This window comes from Tachypleus tridentatus, chromosome 1 (assembly GCF_004210375.1).
Source record: "Tachypleus tridentatus isolate NWPU-2018 chromosome 1, ASM421037v1, whole genome shotgun sequence".
Lineage (NCBI taxonomy): Eukaryota > Metazoa > Arthropoda > Merostomata > Xiphosura > Limulidae > Tachypleus > Tachypleus tridentatus.
Window position 1 is genome coordinate 17,739,753 of NC_134825.1, and position 21,823 is coordinate 17,761,575.

The following is a 21,823-nucleotide window of genomic DNA, read 5'->3' on the forward strand; positions in this document are numbered from 1 at the left end:
TAAGTAGAAGCTTCACTAGTTTTCTACTTTATTCTATTTTCATTTTTCACATGAGTGTTGTATTTTGTTATTTGTTAATCTGCTTGAAAGAAGAAAATTATCATAAAATCTAGAAAGAACTGTAGGGTTAACTGAAACTGCTGTGGAAACATTCATCAACAGTTGCAATATACTCCGCAAGGTGGCTATGGTAGTGTATAAATAGGAGTGGTTAAGAAACGTCGAGAGAGTACTGATAAACGTGTCTCGCGTTTCGTTGTCGTTCAGTGGAGGCAGTGCAACACAACCGTATGATTGATAACATTTTGAGTTTCCATACTAAACTTGCATAATTCAGAGTTTAAAGTATAAAATTGATATAAAGGCTACGCGAGCTGAGAGTTTATGGCTCGTACGTTTAAGTAACTAACTCTGCTAGAGCTGTATTAGGGCTATTCGTAAACTGTTGATGACGACTCAAATTGGAACAGACAGTGTGTCTACCCCACTAACTACCTTTGTGTGAAACAGCAGGTGTCCTATTTTGTCAGTTTCATCTTGAATAATCGAACGGCACGGGACTTTCCATAAATGCGGAAAGCAGAACAACACGTGACACCGTTCGTGACTAACTCCTCATGACCTTTAACTGGTGGTTTGAGAACTTTTAATTTAACAACTGGCCGAGCTAGAGAACGAGCGAGATTGGTCCAAAGCAAGACTGTTCGTGTTTCTTGATTGGAGAATTTATTGAAACTCGACTGATAACAGACCAATCGAACAGGTCTGTGGTGTTTTCTGACTTACTAGGCTTTCCTGATAATTTACCATATTCACTCTTAACAACAGATGTTACATCAAAACGTGAACCACACGTTCAAAATAGTTGATTTTAAAAACTGCCTCTAATACAAAGTGTAAAGACATTTTTGTAGTTGATTCTCACAAATACATACAGTTAAAAATGTTATAAGAAACTTGTCGTTTTTTCGTGTATTTATATTAACCGGACATTAGATTACGTTCCATTTATGAGTTTAAGCTAATATGTAAATACAAGTAATCAGCCTGTTTACTTACTGTATAAGATGACATATGCTTCGGTATACATAACAGTCTTATTTTAATCTGTTTACAGGAGCGAATTGATTTGAAAACCAAATAGAAACTGTCGTACTTCCTACGCTTGCTTGAGATTAGAGAATCCCTACGAATATTCATCCTATTAAACAGCGACAATACAGGTATGCATGTTTTTATGGTATTAGTAATGTGGTAGATGTAATTACTACTGATGTAAACTTGAGTATGAAAATACAAACTAATAAAATTATACAAGATATTATGTTGTGTTGTAAAACCGAAACTAACAAGGGTGATTGTTACTTACGTTCCCTCAAAGACAAATCCTTGCTGTATTTCCCAATTCTGTAGAACATTTGAGTGATGCTATACCAAAGTGTAAAATGTAATACACATGTTCACTTATTGTGTGAACATTTACTAATACATTTTTTACATTAAATGCACTCATATTAATTCAGTTTAGTTATAAATTATCTTGTTTTAAATACGATATGTTTTCAAGTGTCAATTAAATATTTTCGTTATAATGTGATATTTATTCTTGGAGAGAGAAGCTCCACAATAACAGGAGGAATGCGAATTTATTTGGCAGGTTAAGTACAGGTTGAAATGCAAGAAGACTGACGTCAGTATAGTCGGCAAAATTAGAATCAAGGACTCGTAGATAAAATCGCCAAAATTACATTTAAATAATGTACCTATAAGCATTAGCTGTCTGAGTTCTCCTCTTACGAGCAGACAAAATATATTATAAATTGAAACATAGGCTAAAAATCAAGTTAATAAAATTACAAGAAGATAGTAAGTTCATTCTCTTGGTTAATGACATGCTTCAAATTGTCAGTCATGAGACTCCTTGGATCCATGAGTTTTTCACTGTAATAAAATTGTGAGTTTCGTGTACATCACATTTCTGCATGTTTGAATAGTTCATGATGCATTTCCGAGTACCGTTCCTGTGCGTCCTTTCACTATAAGGGATAGTCAGCCACCTAGTGATGAAACATAGTACTTGTGGCCCAGTAGCTCAGCGTTAATTTTTCAGGCTTACTGCTCTAAAAGTCGGATTTCCATACCCATGATGAACAGAGCAAAAATTGTCGAATGTGTAGCTTTGTGCCTTCCAATAATCAAAGCAAACCTAATTATTATTATACCCTAATTAATTTTTTTACCTTTTGATAACACAAAAAAAGAATAAAGTAAACCATTAATATTTCTTTCATTCCTTTTTTTTCTTGAAACAGAAAATGGAAAATGAAGGATAAGTATTAAAATGTTCATCAGTAACGTTAGCACAAAATTTATTTAGGACCACAACCTTTTTAAAATGTTCATCAGTAACGTTAGCACAAAATTCATTTAGGACCACAACCTTCTTAAAATGTTCATCAGTAACGTTAGCACAAAATTCATTTAGGACCACAACCTTCTTAAAATGTTCATCAGTAACGTTAGCACAAAATTCATTTAGGACCACAACCTTCTTAAAATGTTCATCAGTAACGTTAGCACAAAATTCATTTAGGACCACAACCTTCTTAAAATGTTCATCATTAACGTTAGCACAAAATTCATTTAGGACCACAACCTTCTTAAAATGTTCATCAGTAACGTTAGCACAAAATTCATTTAGGACCACAACCTTCTTAAAATGTTCATCAGTAACGTTAGCACAAAATTCATTTAGGACCACAACCTTCTTAAAATGTTCATCATTAACGTTAGCACAAAATTCATTTAGGACCACAACCTTCTTAAAATGTTCATCAGTAACGTTAGCACAAAATTCATTTAGGACCACAACCTTCTTAAAATGTTCATCAGTAACGTTAGCACAAAATTCATTTAGGACCACAACCTTCTTAAAATGTTCATCAGTAACGTTAGCACAAAATTCAGTTAGGACCACAACCTTCTTACTCGTCGTAGTTTCAGCATGTAATAAAATATAAATGTGTATAAGCTTAAGGCTATCACCAAATTAGTCTTAAAAACAAAACTATTAAAATCCTCATTCAGTCCAATAAATCTTAGTTTATGATAAACACCCACCTCTATTAACGTCACCTACTCTACAACTGAGATTCCAGACTTTTCCAAACATGCCAATAGGAATCTAAAGACACTCGTCAGTTGGTTGTAACTACGAGGTATCCTAATTCCCAGGGCACTGGTTCAAAGTAACTCGCAGTGAATTTCATTGTTAGATTAATACTCAATCATGATAAGTAGTCCTAATTATTAATTAGTTATGAACACATACTTATATATCTACAGACTTACAAAACTAGAAACAGGGTTTCGATACAGAGCACAAATAGCCCATTATGTAGCTTTGTGCTTAATTACGAAAAAAGAATACCACGTTTCAGCAAGTAATCTCTTGTAATTTTTAAGAAAGTCCTAAAAAGAACTTATTATGCAAATAATTGTTAATTAGAGCTTACGTGATCAGATAAGTTAGTAGCTATAACAACATGATCGCCTCATACATTTAACAGTGAACTTCTGCAGACAACCAAAGTTGACAAAAACAAATGAGTTTTGGAATCTTATGGACAAAATTATAATGATTAGGTTTTGTTTTCAGAGTTCTAAATTTCAAGACCTTAAAGATGAATAAGTTTGATATTCATAGTGCCTAAATGGTAGTAACATATGATCAGAGTAAGCTAAGTATTTAAATTGAAATTAACGGTTATTTGACTTATTACGTATAGTTTTCTTGCGTTTATATTTGTGAAATTAGCACACATTGTTCCATCAGTTAGGTCTGTTTTTTGAATATCGCACAAAGCTACAGGAGGGTTATCTGCGCTAGCCGTTCCTAATTTGGGAGTGTACGACTAGAGCAGTGCTTCCCAACCAGGGATGCTCCCACCCCTTGGGGTTGCGAGATAACATTTGTTTTGGCCACCTTCACCTTTATTCTCAAATAAATAATTACTGTAAGGGGTGCGAGAACACATTAAATTTTTTTTAGGGGTGCGGGGCATAAAAGAGGTTGGGAACCACTGGACTAGAGGGAAGACAGCTAGTCATCACTATCCACTCTTGGGCTACTCTTTAATCAACCGTCACATTATAACACTCCACGACTGAAAGGGCAATCATATTTGGAGGGACGGGGCTTAAAGCCTGCAACCTGTAGATTACGAGTCGAGTGCCCTAACCACCTGACCATCAGTTAAGTACCCTCGCTCTTAACGATATTTTAGGCCGTAATCCCAACAATATTTCAAAAGCCTCGGCAAGTTTATGACAGCATAATCTTTAATGCAACTTCTAAGCTAACAAGTTTGTTTTTTTGTTTGTTTTTGGAATTTCGCACAAAGCTACTCGAGGGCTATCTGTGCTAGCCGTCCCTAATTTAGCAGTGTAAGACTAGAGGGAAGGCAGCTAGTCATCACCACCCACCGCCAACTCTTGGGCTACTCTTTTACCAACGAATAGTGGGATTGACCGTCACATTATAACGCCCCCACGGCTGGGAGGGCGAGCATGTTTAGCGCGACGCGGGCGCGAACCCGCGACCCTCGGATCAGGAGTCGGACGCCTTTCGCGCTCGGCCATGCCAGGCCTCTAAGCTAACAAAGTAAAACAATCTTCACAATAAAAAAGTGTAATACTGGATGACATGAAAATAAAAAAGTAATGACATTCGACATATTAACTGCCATAACCAATATTATTAATGAAAGCAGTTATAAATAAACAAAATAACGTATCTTATTTAGGTAACTCATAAACATTAGTTCCTGCATGAACCACAGTTGTATATGTATATTTCTTTAGAAACTAGCTTTCTTTAATCCTGCACGCTATAATGTGTTTATTTGTGATACTTTCCATATATGTTTTTAATGTTTTGTTACTCAAAGGTTTTAATGTATTCACAAATTACTTTAGTTATTTGAAAAAAACTATTATATAAGACTTTTTAGGTGCTTTACCAGCGTGAATGATGACCTATCTTCTATCTAAATAAAACAAATTATTAATAACATTTTTCTTACCCATGGCTCTTTCATTTTTGAAGATCGCGGGTTCGAATCCTCGTCACACCAAACATTCTTGCCCTTTCAGCTTTGGGGTCGTTATAATGTTACGATCAATCCCACTATTCGTTGGTAAAAGAGTAGCCCAAGAGTTGGCGGTAGGTGGTGATGACTAGCTGCCTTCCCTCTAGTCTTACACTGCTAAATTAGGGACGGCTAGCACAGATAGCCCTCGAGTAGCTTTGCGCGAAATTCTAAAAACAAAAAAAAACAACAAACTTTCATCATTGCTACGAATAAATATTGCATTTCATTAAGTGTGTTTATAGATTATATCTTTAACTACATTTATCATTTTTGTAGTTCGTCTTTTTAATACTTTATTTATGGAAAACTTTACTGAGTAATATGGTAATTACTTTTCTCTGCGCTTCTAATTAATGTTTGGACATTGCCGAAAGTTTGGATTTCTTCACATCAGTAGTCGTAAATCTTCTTTAGTCAAAATATCAAGGCTACCAGCGAGCATATAATCTATAACAGAAGAGTTGTAAGCAAGTGAGTTATAGTACTATTTATATGATAAAATGTAGTCTAACTCTTTAGCTGTTATATTATCCAATACTGTATTATAATCAAAGATGTCAATGATAATTCTACTTAGAAGAATAGGTAATAGCTGGATATTTGATTCTGAAAGTTTTAAGTAATAAAATTTGTATAGAAGTGCTTCTGATTGTCTGTTATAATGTAATAAGTGAAACAAGAAGTTAAGCCTTATGTTTACATTTGTTAGCCGTTGTTGTTTTAGGTTCAACTGATTGCAAGTAGCAACTAATAGCTTGTAGCGTTGGTTGTTTAGTGTTAATGCCCATGTTTGTATTTCATGGTCACGAAAGGGTATTTTATGAGACCTTGATAAACTTACAGTAAGGCAAAGGAAGCATTGGTTGAGGTGGAAAAGTGATATAGTAATGTGTGACATAGACGAGGAGAAACCCTATTTACAGTCTAGAGCGTTTATTTGTGTCCTTTTATCTTTTCTTTGGGAAAAGAGAAATTGAAATACACCTATTGGAGCCATCAGCTACTGTAGGAACTCAATTTGTGCCAGGTACCCTATAGGGTAACAAAGATGTATAATGGTGGATACCAATTCTAAATGGAGTGGTCTCTGTAGACAAGTAGCCATTCAGTGACTAGTTTAGACATTGTAAAACAATGAACAAAATAGCACATTATCAAGGAAAGAGAGAGAGGTGTGATATATAGAGTGAACGAAGTCCATCAGGAAGAGCTGTGACTACATCAGGTTGACTAGCATCCGTTATATTCCTCTGAATCCGTAGAGAAGTCAAAAGCTTACCAGAAGCTGGCAAGTCACATTATCAACAATCTGAAACCCCATTTGGTGGTGACATGATGCAATGATGAAATGTGTTTTATATAAGATAGAATTCTTCTGCTGAACGCACCAAAGAACACCATGTATCTCAAGATGCAGATAACTTTGGATAGAGAAAAGTAAGAATTGGTAGTGTCTCATCTGCCTAGAAATGAGGATGTTTACAATAGTTGTTAAGTGAAGTCGGTTACGTGAACAGTGTTTAGACCATTCTAGTCCAGTGAGCAGTGTTTAGACTAGCTTGATCCAGTGAAGTGAATCAAGTTAAATAAACATTGTTTAGAACAGTTTGGTCCAGTGAGTAGTTTTTAGACTTGTCTGATCCAGTGAAGTTAAGCAGGTTAAATAAACAGTGTTTATACCAGTCTGGTCCAGTGAAGTGAAGCAAGTTAAATAAACAGTGTTTAGATCAGTCTGGTCCAATGAGTAGTTTTTAAGACTAGTCTGATCCAATGAAGTGAAGAAGGTTAAATAAACAGTGCTTAAGTCGGTCTGGTCCAGTGAATTGAAGCAAGTTAAATAAACAGTGTTTAGACCAGTGTGGTCCAGTGAGCACTGTTTAAACCAGTATGGTTCAGTGAAGCAAAGCAAGTTAAATGAACAGTGTTTAGACTAGTCTGATCCAATGAGGATCTTTCTGTTGCCAAATGCACACTTTGATGTTAAATTTCATCGTTTCAGTAAAAACATAAGAACTCTAGCTTTATTTCCACATTTTGGATCACATATGGACGTATTATAATTAATATTTTGTTATTAGTAACCATTACTCGGTGTAATTAGTAAAGTAAAAATAAAATCTTCAGAAATTTTCCAAAAAAAACTATCAAACCCTGGAATATATCATGATGATTAATGGCTTGTTTTTCACGTCATTTTCTTAAAATGTTAATAGTTTACTGATAGATCCCTTTGTTGCCACCGTCACAGCATTTAGTCTCGTACCAATGAAACAGAGCTTTAAGAATAACAGAACCAATGGTTAAAAGATAGAATCATACTATAATGGAACTCTTGCTTGAATGATACCGGAAAATCTTTTTTATTATGCGACATGAGACCCCCCACTTCGCGCAGTATTTATCCTGTGTGCATGTAGAGTTGCAATAATGATTACGATTTTCCCGTTTCGTCCCCGTTTCCCGTCACTAAGAACTTTATTTTTCTCCATTCTCAAGGTGCATACATGACGTCATCAATACGTCACACGCGGATATGATGCACTGGCGCAAAGGTAATTAAAATATTCTTTCTACTTGCGAAATAGTAAAAGTGAATTCCAAAAAAAACTTTCAGACTAAATAGCTAAATCTAGAAACATCATCACAATTACTTGAAACTCGCGTGACATAGAATCAAACCAAAACAAACATTATTTGCTTTTATTACGTAAGGAGATACACGTGAACTTTCTCATATATTATATATATATATATAGTAGTACTCTCTGTTTTATGTCCATGTAACTAGTAAAGGACGTAGACTGATCTTCACCAACTTTGCCATTAAGGTTTTTTTGGATCCGTGTGGAGGTACAAACAGATTTTCGGTTTCACATTTTGTTCTTTGCACTTTCATGGGCGTTTTTTACTATCATATGTGAGGACAGCAATTGTTCATGCGCTTTCATTGGTCGTGAAGTTACATAACTTTCATGTAAAGGATGGTTACTACAGCCGATATATTATAATTTATCCACGTAAATTTAGAATAAATCAACTGTTTTATGCAACAGTTTGCGGTATTTAAAATCGGCTACCCAGAGCTCTTGTTTGGGTGAACAAAGGGTTCTAATAAGAAGCTTACAACAGTTAAGAACAAATCAAAGATTTGGGATTATTTTACAGCTTTTGTGGATATTATTATTTCTTACATAGTATTTATGTATTAAATTATATCTGTTTGAAAGCTGCGGCAACTTTTCCCTATAAGGAAATAAGCTTAGTCAGATTTAGCGAGAACAGCAGCTAAAAGTAAAATATTCCAGTTCTTCAAATTCCTGTTTATGACCGACTTATGACTTACTGAAAAAACAACTATTTATTAAACATAAATTGATCTCCAAAAGAGAAAATTTTTGAAGCACAAAGCAACACAAATTTCTATCTGTGATGTACCTACTACAGGTAACGAAACCAAATAGCCTTGATACCGCTGAGCCACTTGAGATTAAAGAGAAATTTTATAAAAGAAACCTTATTACAAAAAAAATCACAGTATTCAGCCCGACACACAGAACAATAAACTGTTTTGAGAAATGAGATTCTAAGTAACTGATCAATAACTGCCAGTTTTGTCACTTTTTATGATTTATAACCATAAATGTGTAGCACTTTAACACGTTAATATGTTAATGAACGTCATTTAACTTGAATATACGAGATATTTATAATGGAAATTTGTGATCAAGGACTTTTAGAAGACTCACGTCAGAACTGGAAGAGGATGAATCATTCAAAGTAAACCTGCTATTGTCTGGTTAGATATTTTCGGCGCAATTTTCTTTACATTAATTATTTTTTACTTCGAGAACAGCAGTTTTCAGTTTGCTCATTTCTGATGCCTGATATGTACTGTGTATGATGAGATATTTCAAGCAGTAGTTAGGCAGGAAGAAAAACGAACACAAAACAGAAATATTGTAGATATAAAGACCGATCATTAGCTAAAAGGATAACGTATCTGATTTTGATTTTAAGAGCGTTATTATTAATGTTCGTGGCTATATACTTATATTATACTAGTAATTTTATTTTCGGACTATTTGAAAGAAATATGACAATTGACGACTTTTAGCACTTATACGAATGTTATAAAAACAGATATAATGATATGTTTAGAATCACGAATTATGCTTATTGTGTGTGTAGGTGTTTAAAAATGCACAACAAATTTAAAGAAAACCAATTTTAAAAGACAAATTTAATCAAAATTTGAAAAATATGTCGTCTTACCGTATCATAGTTTTCTTTACCCTCCATGAGATACACGTTCGATTTATCGTTAGAGGAACGTGTACCTGTCACAGAAAGTGTTTTTCCTCCATTTTAAATGTACAAGATTTTATTTTGCTCTTTTAGAGCTAAACCACATTAGGCTATCTCATGTGCCTACCACGGGGATCGAGCCCCAGGTTTAACATTGTAATTCCGTACATTTCCCTCTATCCCACCGGAGAAACACGGGAACTTTGCAGTTATTGCATAGTTACTTACTCAACTAGCATAAGAAATAAGTTCTGAGTTTCCACTAACCTGTGAGTGACGTTTTCCAACTTTCCTGATGATGGATGAATTTCCTAAAAGAAGCGAAACTGAACAGCTTGTGAAAAACTCGAGTGTATGGGTTTTGTTTTTACAACTTTATCTGAGATTAGGAAACTAATCAGTAGATTTTGCGTGTTCTCCAACTTATTACTACAGAATTGTGATAATGTGTTACTTTCAGTTTGCATATAGAAAACATATTCACGCGTTTGAAAAGATTAGTTTTACTGATCAACCACAGTTAATAAAGATGGATATTTTAGAAAAAACAATAAGGTGCCAGAAATCAGGGATTAATTCCACCTTTTCAGTTAGAACACTGAAAAATTAGTCTGGTTGAAATTCCTTTTAAACAATATCTCTTATGAGCTGAGGCATCAAAGAATACGTGTGGTGTTAATGTAGCCTTCCTACCTCACGTAATCATAGGGGATTTGGGTGAAATATGTTTGTAAATCGATGCAGTAGTCCCCTTTGGCAGTAGAAACTTACTGATTAGTGTACTAGGTATTCTGGTTTTGTCGCCTGTAGGAACAAAGCTTTGCGCGTGATATTGTTGCCATGACAACAGTCGGTGTTTGACAGCGGCGCTTTCAGAAGAAAGTCGGAACTTGAGGATGTCATTAAATCCAAAATTTACAGGGAACGTATGGAATTAAAGACATTTGAAAGCTGTACTTTCAGACCGTCTGTCAAATTTAATTTGAAATGGTTTGTCATATCATTGCCTGAGATGAAACACCCTGCGATTGGAAGTAATAACAAAATTAAAATATTTCCACGAATACGTGTGTGCGTTAAATACTCTAAGTTCATAACGTCTAAGACTGGCTTTGATACGACACACTTGCACACTTACAAGCAAATATGTAGAATGTAAATAATCAGAGCAAATACTGAAAACCTCCCGTTTGAAGTCACAAAATAGCAGACCAAAGAAAACCACCTAAAAATAACATAATTTATCACTTTTATTGAAATAATAAAGCAACAGAATATTGAATGATAACTGAATAATTAGTTATCACCAGTATCTGAGCCAATTAGCTACGGGTCAGCGAACAAAAAATATATAAACGTTGGTCTTGAATTTGTAAACGTGTTTTAGCGTTGAACTACAACAAACCTTAATAATGAATAGTTTACACCTTGACTGTTTCGTTCAGTTTTAAAACGATGTTCGTGACGCGTGGTTTATCTAAGAGTGCTCATTCTGAAGTTGAGAGTTGACGGCGTAAAACGATTTATTCAAAGTGTATCGTTTGTGTTCTTTTATTGCATCGTTATGTTTTTAATGTGCAGAACCAAAGTTTACACTTTATGTTCTTTCATTGTGTATTTGTTTTTAATGTACTGAGCCATGGTTTATACTTTGTGTTGTTGTTTTGTTGTTTTGAATTAAGCACAAAGCTACACAATGGGCTATCTGTGCTCTGCCCACCACGGGTATCGAAACCCGGATTTTAGCGTGTAAGTCCGCAGACATACCGCTGAGCCACTGGGGTGCATATACTTTGTGTTCTTTCGTTTTATGGCCCGGCATGGCCAGGTGGTTAAGGCTCTCGACTCGTAACCTGAGGGTCGCGAATTCGAAACCCCCCTCACACCAAAAATGCTCGCCCTTTTAGCCGTGGGGGCATTATTATGTGAGGGTCAATCCCACTATTCGTTGGTAAAAGAGTAGCCCAAGAGTTGGCGGTGGCTGATGATGACTAGCTGCCTTCCGTCTAGTCTTATACTGCTAAATTAGGGACGGCTAGCGTAGATAGCCCTCTTGTAACTTTGCGCAAAATTCAAAACAAACCAATCAAAAACAAACAGTTTTTCGTTGTTTACAGTTGAGTTTTTTAATGTAAGGAATTGAGGTTTACATTTTAACTTTCTTCATTCTGTGGACAGTTTAAAACTATCTAAGTTCTCAGAGCTGTATAACTTCCACTCTCTTCGATGTTGAAATTTTTCACCAAAACGACTTTTTAATCATGATGTTTTAGGCTAAACGATTTTTGCAAACCCTGTAGAACCGTCGGTTAAACCTAAAATTCGCAGAACCTGACGCGTCGAAAATTTTACGATAATCCACTTTATTCAGTAGTTTGCCTTTTTTATCAAATAAACGGAAGACAACCAATTACTTGGTCTATAGTGCGGGTATTTTCTCTCTCTTAGGAACACAAACTATTGCTTCTTATCACAGCTCTGAAACCCAACGTAATAAAAGCCTTTATATGACAGAAAAACACGCTTAAATTAATCAAGACTTGTACGCTCCAAGTAACCCATCGAGTAAGTTTATCAGTAGGGGAAGATTTCTCAAGGCTTGAATGAAAATGTTCATGAATGACATGAAGCGTGTGCTTAGTTCTTCCCTTACTCAACCAGCCGCACAATTACACAGTAATGTGTTGTCTGTCTGTCAGTCAGTAGACACTACAATGACTTCACATAAGGGACGTTTAACGATGCAATATTGTACTGTTGTGACGTCAGTAAAACGTGCGCGTGCCATGATCACGAAATCAGTTATCCTTTCTGTAATTCACATGTTCAGCATGATCTTTTCTGTAATACAGTTCAGAACTTGAAAAGCAAGAATTAAAAATATTTGTTGTTCTTACTTTTAAATTTATTTACTTTTGAAACAGGATACTCTCGGTGACCCTGTGGAATTGCGTTTACTCTAATTTTATTCCTCATGAAACATTAGCTGAGGTGCTGATAATATAATTTATGGGACCACTATGTAATTATTTTCTATGTCTTAGTCCAGTGATTTTGATGTAATATCTGTTCTTTCTGATACCTTTTCATGTATATTTTATTGTAGAGCTATAATTTGAATAACTTAGAAGGTCCAAGAGTTTCAGTTTAAATCACAGAAATTCAGATCAGTAAACATTGTAAAAACGAAATGTTAATAAAACAAGTACTGCAAATAATTTTAAAATCTGGTGACTTCGTTTCAGTTGTTTACAAACGTGTTTACTGAGTAATTTATCTCTGTTACTTAGTTTGATGTTATGAATCATTACACATATGTCATATAAAAGAGTAAAATTAAAAATAGCTTGGTCATAATTTAATACAGCGACACCTGGTAGTATTATTTCAAATAATTTAGTTTCAATAATAAAATTATCTATATGACTATAATGACAGTAATAATAGTTTTCTTAATGTAATCAAAACTTAAATGGATTATCGTACTATGCATTTATGGCATAGCTATTGAGGCTAATGCTGCTGTCCCTAATTTTGAACTACCAACGTGGGGAAAAGCGGCTAGACAACAGTATGATATCAACCCCCCCTTACATTATAAATTATTTACTGTCACTCTTATAAAGCACTCACAACTTAAAATACCGGGAATATTTTATGGTATTTGTCGGTTTCGTATCTCTCTCTCTTGCTCCAAAATCCAGACCTCTCTTAGATGGCAAACCCGCGCCCTTAAAATGACTATAAAATCATATTACAAGTATTGTTAGTACAAAAGAACAACCTATAAACCGTTGTGAATTGTTTGTTTGTTTGTTTGTTTTTGAATTTCGCACAAAGCTACTCGAGAGCTATCTGTGCTAGCCGTCCCTAATTTAGCAGTATAAGACTAGAGGGAAGGCAGCTAATCATCACCACCCACCGCCAACTCTTGGGCTACTCTTTTACCAACGAAGAGTGGGATTGACCGTCACATTATAACACCCCCACGGCTGAAAGGGCAAGCATGTTTAGCGCGACGGGGCGCGAACCCGCGACCCTCGGATTACGAGTCGCACGCCTTACGCGCTTGGCCATGCCAGGCCGTTGTTCTTTGCAATCCAAACTCGTAATCCTAAAATTACCGACGAGCCCATCGCAATTTTTAAAACTTTTTTTTGTAAACTACTTTGCACTCTAAGTTGCCTATGGATTCACTTTTTATTTTACTAGATCCATAATAATATCAAAAGATGCAAACAAAAATATCACATTTTATCCTAGTAATTACTAGGATATCTTGCATATAAAATAAATGAGATTTTGTTCTCTTCATATCACTGACAGTTGTTACGGGGAGAAAAAACAGAAAAATTACTCAATATGGTGAAATATTTGCCCCTAGTGGTAGCTAACGGTATTAAAACACCTTACACCCTTGTGCAAATTGATTGAAACAAATGGTCATTTCACAATATTTTCAGCATGGCGGCCGGTGTAGGCTCCCTGGACCCGCTGATTTCCTTTAAGAAAGACTTCGGCGAAAAGACTGTCCTACGAAAGATAAGCTAATTGAGGCCATAATTGAGTTGTGGTACCGCGATCCAAAAAAATTAGTAAAGATTGCAGTCAACTCGTGGACTCGTGATGCCAAAGCGGATTAATGATCTTCTGAAAAATAAAGGCAGTCATATCATGTATTAATTTACGAGTAAATTTTGGATTCTCAGAAATAAAACGCAAAAAAAAAAAAAAAAAAATCGTAATTTTCCGTCTTGTTTCAATGAACTTGCACAAGGGTGCAGTAATATGAGAATTAATTGGTAAAGAATTTTTAACGTCAGCTCATCAGTATTCACAGATTATGTGATATGTATTTCCCTGTTACCTCCAAGTAAAGCGCGTTTGTAAAAAATACGTACATTTATATACATACATTGAAACCATAAAAATAAACTATTTTAACATCGGTTTTGTGTTTAATCAATAAAAAAAACACAACAAATTTTAATCGTTTTTCCAATAACTTTAGCTACTAAGTAAGTGTCAGTGTAACTCGGAAACCAAGAGCTTAATCTAATTGATATATAACGTAACGTTTCATTTCATTCACTTTCAGCCCATAAAAATGTTAATACAAAGAGAGAGTGTAAAACAGTAGAATCTCCTTTGGGAAGCTTAAAATTTGCTTTTCAAACAAGTTCAATAAATTATTTTAGAAGGAGTTACACCCGTAGATGTTGTGGAAGCATACACACAGGGGGACAAGAGTTATGAGTAATAACTGAAAAGGAAGTCCTGGAGATAACACATCCCAGCTACAACTCTAACTCGAGCTAAGCTGTAAATGGATTTGTCTGGTTTGATGGGCTGTTTCAATCTTCAACGTGCGATGTAGTTTTATGGTGTTATATTTCAAGTTTCATCTTTCCAGGTTCGTACGTGAGTTTCAGTAAAATAGTGAAACTGTACAGCCATTGGCTCTTTGATACAAAAAGGTAACTGAGTACATCGTCACTGAAAGTGGTGTTTGAAATTATCATGATAAAGATATTTATTAAAACAAAAACCGGTATGGTTGAATTACATTCAATTGTCCTTGTTTGTTTGTTTATTGTTGTTGTTTTAAAGTTTGTCACCGTTTCGCTTTCCACTTGGAAGTTTTCCATTTGTGGATTGTCTCACGAGCTCACGTTATTGTTTTTTTACATATTTTTTTTTCAGTTTAGATTTGTTTATGTTTCTTTACTTTAAATTTTTTTGTAATTATTATGTTTGTGATCTACTGGATTGTCCTCCGTTGACTTAAAGGTAAACTTGAGAACTTATGATGCTAAACTAAAATTCATGGTTTAACACCAGCGATGGCCATAGCAGAGACAGCACATTGTATAGCTCTGAGCTCAAAAGCAAACTAGAAAACTAAGAAACGGCTCAAGAATTTTACGAGTTGTATTAATATTGTTTTATTTAGTATAAAATTACACTTACTGTGACAGGAAATTTATATTTCAATGTGTTTTGTTTTTCACCAGAACAACTTAGTTCAACCTCATATTATTTCAATATTTTATTTAGTTAATGACAAACTAACTACAGCACACAGTGAGCTATTCTTTGAAAATGAAATGAAATGATTATGGACAGTAGATTTTATACGTGTAGAATTCATTCATTAAAATCGTCTATTAAATGGGAACTGTCACTCACAAAATTTATTAAAGTTCTATCAATGATTACACTCTTCACAAAACTTTAGTATTAGGCCTATTATATCATTAAATACATTCTTTGTCTAGTCTCTTACATATTTTCAATAATTAGAAAAGTATATACTAATAGTATTCCAACCGCACCATATTCGCCATCTGCAATGCTGACGACGCGTTTCGCTTAATACAGAGCTCTAGAGGCCAGCCGGGATAAAAGGATTTGTTTGTTTGTTGTTGAATTTCGCACAAAGCTACTCGAGGACTATCTGTGCTAGCCGACCCTAATTTAGCAGTGTAAGACTAGAGGGAAGGCAGCTAGTCATCACCACCCACCGCCAACTCTTGGGCTACTCTTTCACCAACGAATAGTGGGATTGACCGTACCGTTATAACGCCCCCACGGCTGAAAAGGCGAGCATGTTTGGCTCGACCGGGATGCGAACCCGTGACCCTCAGATTACGAGTCGCACGCCTTAACACGCTTAGCCATGCCGGGCCTATCCCAAAAGGACTGAGTAAAGAATGTAGTGTTGAAAAATATAATAACGATAATTAATTATTTGTTATATTAAAAATATAATAACGATAATTAATTATTTTTTATTAAAAATATAATAACGATAATTACTTATTTGCTATATTAAAAATATAATAACGATAATTAATTATTTGTTACATTAAAAATATAATAACGATAATTATTTATTTGTTACATTAAAAATATAATAACGATAATTAATTATTTGTTTTATTAAAAATATAATAACGATAATTAATTATTTGTTATATTAAAATATAATAACGATAATTAATTATTTGTTTTATTAAAAATATAATAATGATAATTAATTATTTGTTTTATTAAAAATATAATAACGATAATTAATTATTTGCTATATTAAAAATTAATAACAATAATTAATTATTTGTTATATTAAAATATAATAACGATAATTAATTATTTGTTATATTAAAAATATAATAACGATAATTAATTATTTGTTTTATTAAAAATATAATAACGATAATTAATTATTTGTTTTATTAAAAATATAATAGCGATAATTTATTGAATAAGATGTTAAAGATACGCATAACTATTCTATTATTTGTTTCTTTTGAATTTCGTGGAAAGCTACATGAAGGCTATTTACGCTAGCCGTCCCTAATTTAGCAGTGTAAGACTAGTGGGAAGGCAACTAGTCATCACTACCCACCGCCAACTCTCGGTCTACTCTTTTACCAACGAATAGTGGGATTGACTATCATTTTATAACACTGCCACGGCTGAAAGTGCGGGCATGTTTGATGTGACAGGGATTCGAACCTGCAACCATGGTATTATGAGTCGATTGTCTTAACCACATGGCCATGCCAGGCCAACTATTCTATATGATAAATATAAGAACTTACCTCTTTACATAAATATTGTATTTTTTATTATCGGTAATTCACATATTACAATCCTTCCTAACATTATTCGCATTTTTTTGTACATCGATAAATGTTTTATTAAAGTGTTTATCACTAAAGTTATGTTTTATACACATGTATATCGATAAATAGCTGATAAAGTTATTCTGTTAAGCTGTTTCTTAAAACACAGTGATTTAGCGGTAAGTTTCTGAACTTACGACGTTAAAAAAACGCATTTCGATACCAGTGATGGACATTGCACAAATTGTCCATTGTGTAGCTTTGTGTTTAACAGAAACAAAAGTGAACGTAACATTATAATGCCCCAATTGCTGAAAGGGCGAGCATGTCTGGTGCGACGTGGATTCGAACCCGCGACCCTCAGATTACGAGTCGAACGCCTTAACTCACCTGGCCATGCCGGGCCTAAACCAAATATTGTCTAAAGATTTGTGTCTTGCATTGTGCTACCACCAAAACAAATCGCTATCCACACTTAGAGATCGTGGGTGCATTGTAAAAGTGATAGTCAAATCCAACTTTTCAGTCTGGCAAGAAAAGCCCAACAATTTCTGGTGCACGGCATAGCTGCTTTCTTTCTAGACCAGTGGTTCTTAACCTGGGTTCAATCGAACCCCAGGAGTTCGATGAGTCAATCTCAGGAGTGCGACGGAGGTGTGTGTGTGTCCGTTCCGTTCACCTCACTCGTATGATTCGTGACGTCATGCTTCACTTGGCTATCATTGGCTGCGGCTGATCACGTCATATCACTTGGCCTTAATATCTGTGCTGCAGGGAACTTCGTGCGCTTAGCAGTCCCCTTGTGACATTCAATCCCTTTATACTAACTATGCCGTGCAAAAACAGAAAGTGGTCGGATGAATACGTACAATATGGATTCACGTGTATTATGGAACATGATGGGAGTCAGCGTCCTCAATGCATGATTTGCAATGCCTAGCACCGGCAAAACTGAAAGACCACTCCCTAAAGCTGCATAGAGATGGGAAATACAAGAGCACAACACTTGCTGAATTAAAGTGAAGAGAGCCAGGTTCGATGAAAAAGCTACTTCGTCTGTTCTCGGCTTTGTACCCATCGACAAACCGATCCTCACAGCATCATTCAAAGTTGCGTACTTGATCGCAAAGCAGGGCAAACTACACATCATTGGTGAAGCACTCGTAAAACCAGCTGCGTTGAAGATGGCGAATATCATGCTGGGAAAATCTGCTGAAAATAAGTTATCTTAAATTCCTCTTTCAAATGACACCATCAGCAGCAGAATAGATGACATGAGCGATGACATCTTGGCTCAAGTAGTTGCAGATCTGATTTCAAGCCCAGCAAATTTCAGCCTTCAACTCGACGAGACCACCGACGTTTCCAATCTAAGCCAGCTTGTTGTATTCGTGCGCTATGCGAAGAATGACGAGATAAAAGAAGATTTTTTTATTTTGTAAGCATCTTACAACAACAACTAAGGCAGCCAACGTGAAGAAACTTGTGGAAGACTTTTTCACAGATAACGATCTTTCGTGGGATATGGTTTCTGCAGTTTGTTCGGACGGAGCTCCAGTCATGCTGGTAGCCGATGCACCACACATCATTGTAACGCTCTGTGTTCTGCACAGGCATGCGTTGGCAACAAAAACCTTGCCTTCAAAACTGGCTGAAGTATTAAAAATTGTAGTGGAATGTGTGAACTTTGTGCGAAATAGTGCCCAGAAGCATCCCATCTTCAAGAGCTGTATAATGAAATGGGTTCTGAAATCAAGGTACTTCTGTACTATTCTAACGTTCGGTGGTTTCCCGGTGAAAGGTGCTGAATCATGTTTTTGCCATGCGTGTGGAATTAGCCCTGTTTTTGCGAGAGCACCAACATTGTCATGCAGATTGCTTCGAAAAATCTGAGTTTATTTTCATTTTGGCGTACATGACCGATATCTTCAATGCTCTCAATCAACAGATGCAGGGCAATGGAGTCAACATCATCGAAGCGGAAGAAAACCTGAAGGCTTTTCAAAAATAGCTACCATTATGGAAACGATGAACAGAGAATAATAACTTCGCAAACTTCCCCTGCTGGAAGACTATGTAAGTAAGATCGAAGATGTGTCTGAAATCGGACACATTTCTGTACCCGGGGAACTAAAGGAAGCAATTGCCATGCACTTAGATGAGCTCTCAAAGTCTCTCGACAGATACTACCCATCAGAGACTCATATCCAGCATGGGTGAGACAGCCATTCACGTTTAGTGTTGCGACAGCAGATGTCAATGATGAATACCTCGACGAAATCATTGAACTTCAGCAGAGCCAGGTTCAACAGCAACTTTTCAGAACAACAACGCTCTCAACGTTTTGGTGTCACCAAATCGTAACGTACCCTCTTATTGCTAAGAAAGCCCTTGAGATACTCATACCGTTTGTTACAACGTATCTTTGCGAGCAATCCTTTTCGAGGATGGTAGACATAAAAACGAAGAAAAGGAACAGACTTTGTTGCAAAAATGATATAAGAGTGGCACTTGCCAAGGTGAAGCCGTGCATTTCTGAACTTGTCTCTGAAAGGCAACACCAAAAGTCCCATTGATTTGCAGTAAATATTCATTGTGTTATGTTTTGGTTTTTGTGTAAAATTTATGTTTTGTTGGATTTGTTCTTTGAACACAGTGATATTGTGTGCAACTGATGCATGGTTCATTATGTGCACTTTTGAATTTGAAAAAAATCATTTAATTTTTGCAATAACGAAAGATGGCTACATGCACACAGCCCTTGTTACAAAATTCCGAGACGTAAAAACTTTAAAGATAGCTGTATCAGATAGCCTTTGTTTCAAGATTTTGAAACCAAAACAAATAAGTTGAAAATTAGGGATGGATAGTTGAAAACTGCCCTTTGTTTCGATTTGCTGAAACAAACCTTCGTAACTTGTAATTGGACAGGTTCTTGCAGCTGTAAGTTATATTTTCAACCACTCTGTATATGCAAATCTCATTTTGCTAACAATGTTCAAAAATTGCACACACAGATACAATATAAGAAATGATATAATTCGCTGCCTTTATCTAACATAATGATTTTACTAAAATATCAGTATTTCGTTTGAACGCTCACGAAATAAGCTAGAAACAAAACTTTACAAATTAACAACTGTTGTCTTACGCATGAGCGAGGAAATATATACATGTGCACTAAATGACCAGATAAGATCCCCTAAAGTTCAGGTATGACTTTTCCTAATTTTAAACTACTGGTAATATAAAAAGTAACAAGCAAATAACATCTACTATCATAAGGACTTTATCTCTCTTCTTAAACCAAATAAAAGGATCGAATGTCACTTTTACAAATGCCTTCTAACGGCACAGCTGTATGTCAGCAGACTTTCAACGCTATAAACCTGATTTCGATAACCGTGGTGGCCAGAGTACAGATAGCCCATTGTATGGCTTTGTGCTTAACTTCAAACAAACAAATCAGCAGTAGGTACGAAACGTGCAGTGACATCACTTATGGACAAGGTTTATCATTTTATTTTTCTTGTATAGTCTGATTTGGAGTCTGAATCGGCCTTAGGTAATCGAAATCACATACAAGTGAGTTCAGTAATAATACTAAAACACAAGACACGTGAGTCAATTCAATAATCATCAGTAACGTATAATTTAAGTTTTCTGAGTTTCAAATATATTGCAGTTTTCGAAAACAATTTTCCAAAATTTTAAGATATTTCTATCTGAATGACATTTGTAATTTTCTTAATGTCCTTAAGTCGCAGACTTCACTGTTACTTTCTTCACATGAAAGAATAAAGGCAGATAACTTTGTTGGGAATAAAAACATTATAATCATTATAATTTATAATTATAATAAAAACATTATAACGCCCCCACGGCTGGAAGGGCGAGCATGTTTGGCGCGACGGGGATGCCAACCCGCGACCCTCAGATTACGAGTCGCACGCCTTAAGATGCTTGGCCATGCCGGGCCATATCTTATTTAACTAGGATATTTAGGTTGAACTGTTAAGTTTTCAAGTACCCAATTTCTGATTTAACTAAAATGTTTGTGTTAAACTATTGAGTTTTCATCTATACTGATCCATCAGTCATTGACAATTCCGAATATTATTGATGCGTTTGATAATATGAAGATACTCTTATTACTAATAAAATATTTTACTGTATAGATACGATGGTTAAGTTAAGATTTATTTTTGTTAATTCACCCACAAAACAAGATTAAGGCATCTAATATACAGTATGTGCCCGGCATAGCCGAGCGCGTTAGGCGTGCGACTCGTAATCCGCGGGTTCGCATCCAAGTCGTGCTAAACATGCTCGCCCTTTCAGCCGTGGGGGCGTTATAACATGACGGTCAATCCCACTATTCGTTGGTAAAAGAGTAGCCCAAGAGTTGGCGGTGCATGGTGATGACTAACTGCCTTCCTTCTAGTCTTACACTGCAAAATTAGGGACGGCTGAGGTTTCTCCTCCTGGTTGGGGGTTGTGCGGTAGGCTAACAATCTGCTCACTTAAAAAACCAGCCTGTTAATAAATCCGCAAGCGATTGCGGCCCTATGTTCCTTCATGGAATCGAGAGGCATAATAATAATATACAGTATATTATTTCTTTAAATTTACTTTAATTAGCATTATTGTTTATAATATTTAACATGTCTAGTCTTATTATTTTAATTTCTTATAGTTATACTCTTGATATAAAAAGTGTTTTGTATTGTTAGCAGA

The 21,823-nt window shown here is 35.4% G+C and overlaps 1 protein-coding gene across 2 annotated transcripts in view; it reads left to right on the plus strand.

The window, feature by feature from the left end:
* The first annotated feature begins 425 nt into the window (after positions 1–425).
* LOC143244054 (uncharacterized) overlaps positions 426–21,823 on the plus strand; it is a 43,686-nt gene continuing 22,288 nt past the window's right edge. Inside the window, exons 1-3 of one of the 2 annotated variants that reach the window (XR_013024884.1) lie at positions 426–763; positions 1,118–1,223; positions 14,657–14,930. The gene's annotated coding sequence lies outside the window, so the exon portion shown is untranslated. Of the gene's footprint in view, positions 764–1,117; positions 1,224–14,656; positions 14,931–21,823 lie in introns of those variants that run through there. The other variant, XM_076488064.1, reaches the window with a different exon arrangement.